The following is an 8749-nucleotide window of genomic DNA, read 5'->3' on the forward strand; positions in this document are numbered from 1 at the left end:
CGGCTGGTAACACGAGTCGGTGCTAAAGAGTCACTCTTAACTACCGGCTTTGCGACACCAAAACATCCATCCGTATCACTTGGCTTTATTTGGCTCAAGCAAGCTCAAACCACACCCTGGCCAGTATGTGAGTGGTCACCCCCAACCCGGCATGGGCGCGAGCAGCGTGGATTCTAGGTGCGCCCACCCCTTATTCAACGGTCATGCTGCCTTCATGATTCATGCAAGTCAAGACAACTTTTCGTTTTCCACCCAGGCACTAGGGATGAAAACGGATTGGATATGGACGGATACTACCGATATTATATTTGTTTTTATATTTCTGGTCGGATTCGGATTCAAATACGAATAATATCAACCAGGTCGGATAAGATAGGATTAGATGTCGTCATGTCGACATCATAGATATACGATTTAAATATTCCAATACGAATACGGTATCGGATGTTTAATATTCGAACATAGATACGGATAGATCTGAACATCTCTAAACGAATACGATCTCAAATAGATTAGAAAATATCCGTACTGTTTCATCTCTGTCAGGCACACACCCATTATCCAATGTGTACATCCGTCCTTTATCTGTTTTTTTAATTAATGCACAGCTCGTCCTTGTTTTGGTCAGGAGGCCTCTTTGGTTAGCCACACAACTAGCAGCTTCCCTTCCGGTCTTTCTTGATATCCCTCGTCTCAATTTCAAAAAAGCATCTCCCTCGTCTCTCCGTTCATCTCATCTTCCTCACATCGCCAACCATAGTGCCCTAAGTCAGTGGCTAAGCTGCTCTTGCGCAAATCCGACCACAGGTATTATTAGATTTTGTTTACAGTTTGGTTTCTTTTCCCATTGCAATTTGTTGATTCAGGTTCTTAGTTTTAATGATGTATATAGCACGCAGATCTATTTTCACCTGCTATTATTCTTATTCCTTATGGTTTTTCTGTGAATCTGACCAAATACTTGAATGCAGAAATCTACATACCTAGAGTAGGTCCAGAAATCTATTCTTGTCCTCTAAATGTGCTGATTTATTATGAGAGAGAAATACTATTGAATGGTTGGTAGATTCGGTAGATAAGTTCAAGCGAACAGGACAAGTGAAACCTTTTTAGGTTTGGTTAGATACAAAGAAAAATAGTGTCAACATTTATAACTCCAAATATATAAAAGTATATGTCATAGGTAATTTAATAATACTTATTTGATATCATAACATTGTAAAACAAATATGATAAAACTTAAAATTATTTGACTTTTTGGAAAGTGAGAATTATTTTTTAAAAACAAAGGGAATAGACCGCCATAAATTATTTGCAGCATGGAAGAAGAATGGGGATAAAAATCAGGGGCCAGCTATGAAGTGAAAGTAAATGTACTACACTGACGCAGATAGTAGTGGAAAGTATTGGTATGGGGCAGGTGGAAAAACACGACTATATGCATAGAAAGGTGGCAGCTAGAGCCTTGTTTAGTTCACTTAAAAACCAAAAACTTTTCAAGATTTCTCGTCACATTGAATCTTGCAGTACATGTATAGAGTATTAAATATAGATAAAAACAAAAACTAATTACACAGTTTACTTACAAATCGCAAGATGAATCTTTTAAATCTAATTAGTCTATGATTAGACAATAATTATTAAATAGTAGTACAAAAACACGGAACTAAACAAGGCCTTAACACCTAACGTGGCCCGTCTGCAGACATGACTGCATGCTGGGCCCTGCGACGGGGCTAATAGCATTGCTTGGGCCGTAGCATTCATTTTTCCTTTTTAACACACACAAGTTTGCTAGTTTATATAATGGTTCCAAATACATACAAATGCACACCAATATTGTATGGGTACAAGCCAACGTCTGTGCCTAGTAGTACACGGCCAGTGCAAAACAAACCACTCCCCATGTTCACAGTCGTGAAGTATACATCCAAGCGGTGCAGTATTATTATATTAGCGGTGCAGTCTTCAGAGTTCAAAATGGCAGCATCTGTCTCCACTGAATTATGGTCATGCACACCTCCGATGCAAATCTAACACAGACAGACACTTCATTAATCGACCGACAACATGTAGCACTCTTGAAACATGAACTATTGACCCTGATATTGGGCTGCTTAGAGACGGGAAAAAAATGACAGCATGCACAGCAGGAGGCAAAAGGTGACAACAACCGGATCAACAGGGAATGTGTGTTCATGGAAACATTAATCGGGCATAACAGATCAAGAAAAACTGAAAAGGCACAACTTTCCAAGTTCTTTCAAAGGCATAGCTAGATAGAGATTCAGTTCTTTACAGAAAAACAGAGTCCGCTCTCTCACGACAAGACAAATTTACCTGCAGCTTTCACAACGCTCTGTAGCTGCCCTCCAAAAATAGCACTTAGATCAGAGGGAACAAAACTCCGAGTTCCAGTTATTGCAGATTTTTTTTTCTTTCGTCCAACTGTCTCCCAAGGATCATCATCAGCAGAAGAAACGACCATACCCTCCTTGTATTTGAATCATTGCCATTAAGCTCCACCAGTTCATCATGCATTCTATCCATGGCAAAACTTAATAATGTACCTTTGAATTTGAAAGCAGACTTCGCCCTAGGCTTTTTTTATTCCTCCTGCAGTTTTTTATTTTTTCTTGATCAGGTGATCAACCCGTGTTTCATTAAGAGGAGTGTAACAACTGCAGTGACTTCATTCATTTTCTAATCATAAGACCCAAAGAGTAGTGGGAGGTTTAATTTGGGTATCATCTAGCCAACTCCATATAGACAACATAACTTATCTGGACGACCATAACTCCATAAGCCTATATTCCATCAGCAATTAACACCAAATAGAAAGTGTACTTACATTTGACGAACATATGACCACCATCTTCATCGAGCCTGTGACACATGGGGCAAAGACCAAAGGGTGTCCAGCTCGAAGCCTCTACTCTGAATTTTCTTGTGCAGGAGTAAACTATTATGGCTAAACGCCAAGCAAACATCTGCAGTTTGTTTGGATAGCTAAATTTCCAATTTTTCATCCACTGAAAGAGGCCTCCCATTGTTGGATTTTCAGCAGCTGCCAGATTGCTCGTTCCCTGACCATTGGATCCAGTTCTTAATGCGCATTATGTAGGAAGACTTGACACTAAACACTCCCTTCGGATCATAATTAAGTTTCAACTTAATATGTGTATAAAAAATTGCAACAAGTCAAAAACCAAAATATAGATCCATGATGAGCCGATATAACTTAAGCTAAGGGTTAAACAAAATATATATTACTATATTAAAAACTACAGAGGTGCAATGCAAAGTATGAAAACATATAGTAATTGAAAAATTTATCACAACTGAATACATTATAGAGTATCTAAGACCCCATTTGATGTGGCTCACGACGGCTCTGGCTTCTTGCTAGAGTGCCATCAAACTCAGATAGTCAGATGCAAACCTATAGCCGTTTCCGATTTTTTTTTTTTTGTGACAGTCCGTTTCCGATTTATGCACGGCTTGCTTACATACAATGCTGTTTTCAGGTCAATCCATTTGCTTTGATTAGTTTCATCCCAAGGTGGCTAAATGATTTGCATTGCTGCAGAGGGGTAAAAAACCAGACAAAGAAGCAAACACTTTGTATTTAGGACTTAGTACCACTAACGATGTGTTAGAGTCGGAAGGTTGAATCATAGCGGGCCTGAACTTCTGACTGCAGAAATTCAGTTGGCCTGATACAGCTAATTTTTGACAGGAGTTCAATTGGATTACGAAGAAAAATAGCTCTAGTTGTATGCATAGAAGGTATGTGAGTATTACCATTTTAGTGCAAACAAGACACTTTATAATTCCATCCAAATTTGTCAAAGGATGCCTACTCCCTTTAATACTTCATGTAGTCCTCTAGCAGTGGACATCAGTGTACCACAGTCACCAGCTCCAAGTAGAACGCTGATGGTGTGGATTTCTGTTGACGCGTAGACAATGTGACTCATCAATTGATGTATATATTGTCAAATTGGTGGTTTGGTACACTGATGGTTGGATTATCTGTATTCTTGTTCATCAGTATAGCACCCTGAGAGCATCTCCAACAGTTTGCTAAAACACTTGCTATCTCATAAATTTTGGTAAATCAATGATAAAAACTCTCTCCAACAGTTTGCTAAACATGTTTGTCAAAAACCTGGACTTGCTATCCTACTCATCCGCGCGCGCACTTCTACACGCGCGGACTCGCCGCGTATCTCATCCGCGCGCCGTTCGTTGCTGCGAGCTGCTGCCGTGCTTGCTGCTGCCCTGCTGCTGCTGGCGTGCTGCTGCTGCCTGCTGCTGAGCTGCTGGCGTGCTGCTGCCCTACTGAGCTGTGTGCTGCTGCTGATGCCCTGCTGAGCTGCATGCTGCTGCTGCCTGCTGCTGCCCTGCTGAGCTGCGTGCTGCTGCTGCCGTGCTGCTGCTGCTGAGCTGCTGGCGTGCTGCTGTCTTCTTTAGTTTTCCAAAAATTTTCAAGATTTTCCATCATATCGAATTTTACGTCTCATGTATGATGCATTAAATATACATGAAAATAAAAACTAATTGCACAGTTTATATGTAAATCGCGAGACGAATCTTTTAAGTCCAGTTACTCTATAGTTACTCTATAATTGGACAATGTTTGTCAAATAAAAACGAAAGTGCTACAGTGTCAAAATCCAAAAAAATTTGCGAACTGAACAAAGTGAAAGAGTGTCCAAAGTGTTCGAAAGCTAAATAAAATCTGCTGCCGCACGGAGGCGACGTCTTGACGTCAGGCACGGGCCACAGATAGATGGGTGTTGGTAGTTGGGGTGTGGGCCTTCTTTTCTTTTAATTTGGCAAGTCTAAATGACAAACTATTGGAGATGGTCATTTTTTTCACTTGCCAAATCTTTTACCAAGTTGCCAAAACTCAAAATATGGCAAATAAATTTTAGCAAACTGTTGGAGATGCTCTGACCGGTATTACAATAATACTACTCACTTCTATGGTTGTGGATAGCTATATAATTGTTTATTCTTCAGATGCTGTGGATACTAGATTGCAAGGCATTCAGAAGTTCTTTCCTATTTAAGAGCTATAAAGCATAACCATGGCAATCACCTGAATATAAAACCTGATCTTCAACACAAGGAAGAGCTAAAGTGAAAATAGCAGCTAATAACAGAAAATGACGACACAGATGTGTTAGTTGATCTCCTTTCCAGATGGGTCCAAAGGCCTTCTGGGCCTTGTTCTCGTGCCCTGATCGGGGGCGCCTAACCCTACATGGTTGGTGGGCCCCCGTCGCACAGCGCTATAAAGGAAGGTGGGGGGCTGGAGCTCGAGGTACGAGGTTGACCGCGAAGCCTTTTTTCCCACCGACATCCTAAACCCTAATCTGATCCGAGAGGGGCGCTGCCAGCGACGGGAAGCACCACCGACGCCGACAACGCCACCCCAACGTCCGCGCCGCCACAAGGAACGTCTCCAACGGCAGATCCGATGGCTTCACCGGCGAACGACGCCACCGCGAACGGCAGCGGATCTACGGCGGCTCTGGCTCCAAGCGATGGTCTAGTATATTTACCGTTTCTGTTTTATATCTACCGTTTCATATATACAGTAGATCTTGTTTAGGGCATATGATGTACATTTTTATTCTTGATTAAATTGGAAGAAATATTCCTGATCTATGAACCGCGATGCATTACGAATTTTAACAATGGTATCGGAGCCTGGTTGCGAAATAGATCTAAATCGGGAAGAAAAGAAACGAAAGAAAACTCGATCTGAATCGAAGAAAACGAATCAAGAACGAAACCCTAACCCAAAAAGAAGAAACAAAGAATCCAACTCGCGTACCGGCCGGACACCATCACGGGACCGCTGGACGGCGGCGCGCCCAACCCTCGGGTGGACGCGCGCACCGGCCAGGGGTCCGGCGGCGACGCCGCCTCCCTGCGCTGTCGCGGCTGTGTGAAGAAAGAAACCGCAAAAAAAGGCATGGAGTGTCGCGGCTGTGTGAAGAAAGAAACCACAAAAAAAGGCATGGAGCCGCAGGCAGCAGTTGCTGTCTTTTGGCCACCAAGAGCTGGGAGGCTCCACCGAGGTCAGTGGGCTCCTGGATAGCCGCTGGCTGGCTGCTGAGAAAAGAAAGAGGAGAGAAAGAAATGAGGGTTAGGGTTTTGGGGCTGGTTGTTCAAGGGCTTTTATACCCGCGAGATTCACTCACAGCCGTTGGATCTTCATGAATGGACCAGATCGTTTGATCAGGTTTCAGGCCGACTTTTCGCCCAAGAGGGCGACCGCAGCAGGCCGAATTCCAGACCCAGGCCCAGGTTGCGGCCTGCGCGCGGGAAGCGGCTCAGCCTTGGGCCGATTTCCACTACTGGGCTGGTTTTTGGTTGGACCGCAATGAAACAACAACAAAAAAAAAGAGGACAGGTCGCGGGGAGCGCCTGGCGCTCGGCCTCCGGCTGTCTGCTGGGCGGCCGTCTCCGTCTGATGGGCGGTGGTTTGTTTTTATTTTTTTTACCGGCCCAAAGAAAGAAATGAAACACAGCCGATGCTCTGGCCGAATGAAATTGAAAAACCAGAATTCAGACCTGATTTTGACGAATTTTGGTAGAATTTGAATTTTGTCTCTACTCAAATTTGAACTAACTAGATAATTTGTTTAGAGAATAAAGAAAAGTGTTTCTGAAAAGGAAATAGAATTTATTTTATGAATTTTTCTGCTGCGTACTTCATGATATTTTTCATTATTAAATTCGAACCAACGGGAGAATTTAATTTTGATAAATTTTGATGATATTGTAATATTGTTATTTTCTGACCAAAGTTGATAATAGCAATATTACAGAATTATGCATTAATATTATTTTTGCCCAACGGTGATGTAAAATTATTACATTAATGAATATATGTACATTTTAATTCAAATAATATTTTCTCACCCATTGTGATGTAATTTTAGGAGTCAAAAGCAATGTGAACATAGCGAACATCCCGCTCCTCAATGGCACCAACCATCATGTGTGGCGGGAGAAATATGAATTGGAGCTTGCGTTGAATGAGATTGACTACGCCATTACCTCACTGTGTCCCATTGTTCTAGAGGAACCGGTGAGGCATGAAAATGAATCTGATGCTGATTTCGCTGCTCGAAAGCGTGATCATGCAGATATACGAATGAAATATGGTATTGATCATAGGCGTTGGGTTCAGTCCAACCGCAAGTGTCTACTGGCGGCAAGAGCCACTATAGAAGAATCAATAAGGGGTTCGATCCCTGAATGTGTGACCGCCAAAGAATACCTTGAACATGTGAAGAATCAGTTTACTGGATCTACCAAGGCCAAAGCTAGTTCGCTGATCAAGCAACTAGTCACTGAAAAATACACTGGCGGTGGCATAAGAGAGCACATCCTGAAAATGAATGCCACGACATCTAAGCTAAGGAAATGAACTTGAAGGAAGATGAATTCCTAATTCATTTGATTTTTGCTTCTCTGCCAAAAGAATATGAGGCATTTGTTGTGAACTACAACATTCAGCCCTGAAAAGTGGAATTTAGAAACGCTCATGGCTATGTGCACTTAGGAGGAGGAAAGATTGAAGTCCTCACAAGGTGACTCTGCTCACTTTGTGAGAGACAACAAAAGAAAGGACTTCAATGGCAAGAAACCACAAGAGAAACCTCAGTGGAATCAGTCTTCCCCCTTGAAGGACCGAAAAAGGCGACCAGAGGGGGGTGAATGGGAGCCTCAAATTTTTCTCAAAATATTTTCGGCCGCTATCCCAAAATTACCGCCAAACGCAAACACGATCCAAAACTAAAATACTCAAGCCAACTATAGTGACGAGAGTATCTAGAAAAATTCTTTGGAATGGTAGGAAGCTAAAGCAACAAACGAAACATGAATCGGAGCTCAAACGACCAAATTATGAGGGAAAAAAGAAATCATGGCTGGGAAAGATTTGACAGAAAATCCCCAAAAAGAAAAGGATCATCACATAACAGAGAAATAGCACAGAGACCTAGTGCTCTGGAAGCAGTACGACTGCACAGCTAGGTGCTCATAACAGTGAAGCTTAGAAAATAGACACAAAAAGATGAGCAGCTGCACTTGCTTAGCCAGGAACTGCACTGGACTAAGTCTGCTGGCACCATTCACATGGAACAAATAAAATTCACAACAGAAACCAACAAACCTCCAATCTCTTGCTGCCTGTGCTCAACGTGAAATTAAGTGAGTAAGCAATAATTACTTCCTGTAGCTGAAAGTGACAAAACAGGAGATGGAAAACCAATTCAGGAACAAGCTAAGCAATTGCTGCTGCTGCTCTTTGTGCTCTGCGGGCACAAACTCCTGCTGCTAGGCCTGCTGAAACTAACGCACTGCTAGCTCTGAAGACAATCGATGCAGCTTCAACTGATTGGAGGCAGGCAACAAATCGACGAACACAAAGATAGAAATCAAGCAAGCAAGAACTGAATATAGCTCACGAACGAGAAACAGAGGCGTGAGTCTGCTCACACCTGCAGAGAAGGGGAATAATCGTGATCCAAAAACATACAGGGAAACTGTTGCCAGTGGGAGATCGGCAGGGACTGCGCACGCCGTTCACCTGAACCTATCGATGGTGACCGGTATCAAGACTGGTGGCCTCCCAGGAGGCTTGATGCACCACGCACAGCTTAGGCAAGCAGCACCCCAGCAGATGATGACGAACAAGCAGAAATGTTGCTAGACAAAAACA

At 42.6% G+C, this 8749-nt stretch overlaps 1 long non-coding RNA gene across 1 annotated transcript; it reads right to left on the reverse strand.

Moving 5' to 3' along the window:
- LOC110436206 lies at window positions 2181-4370 on the reverse strand. The gene is made up of 2 exons (XR_002454000.1): window positions 2852-4370; window positions 2181-2616 (listed from the first exon to the last, which is right to left on the reverse strand). It is a non-coding gene; the product is annotated as an uncharacterized LOC110436206 (long non-coding RNA).

The sequence above is a fragment of the Sorghum bicolor genome, chromosome 6, assembly GCF_000003195.3.
Source record: "Sorghum bicolor cultivar BTx623 chromosome 6, Sorghum_bicolor_NCBIv3, whole genome shotgun sequence".
Classification (NCBI taxonomy): domain Eukaryota; kingdom Viridiplantae; phylum Streptophyta; class Magnoliopsida; order Poales; family Poaceae; genus Sorghum; species Sorghum bicolor.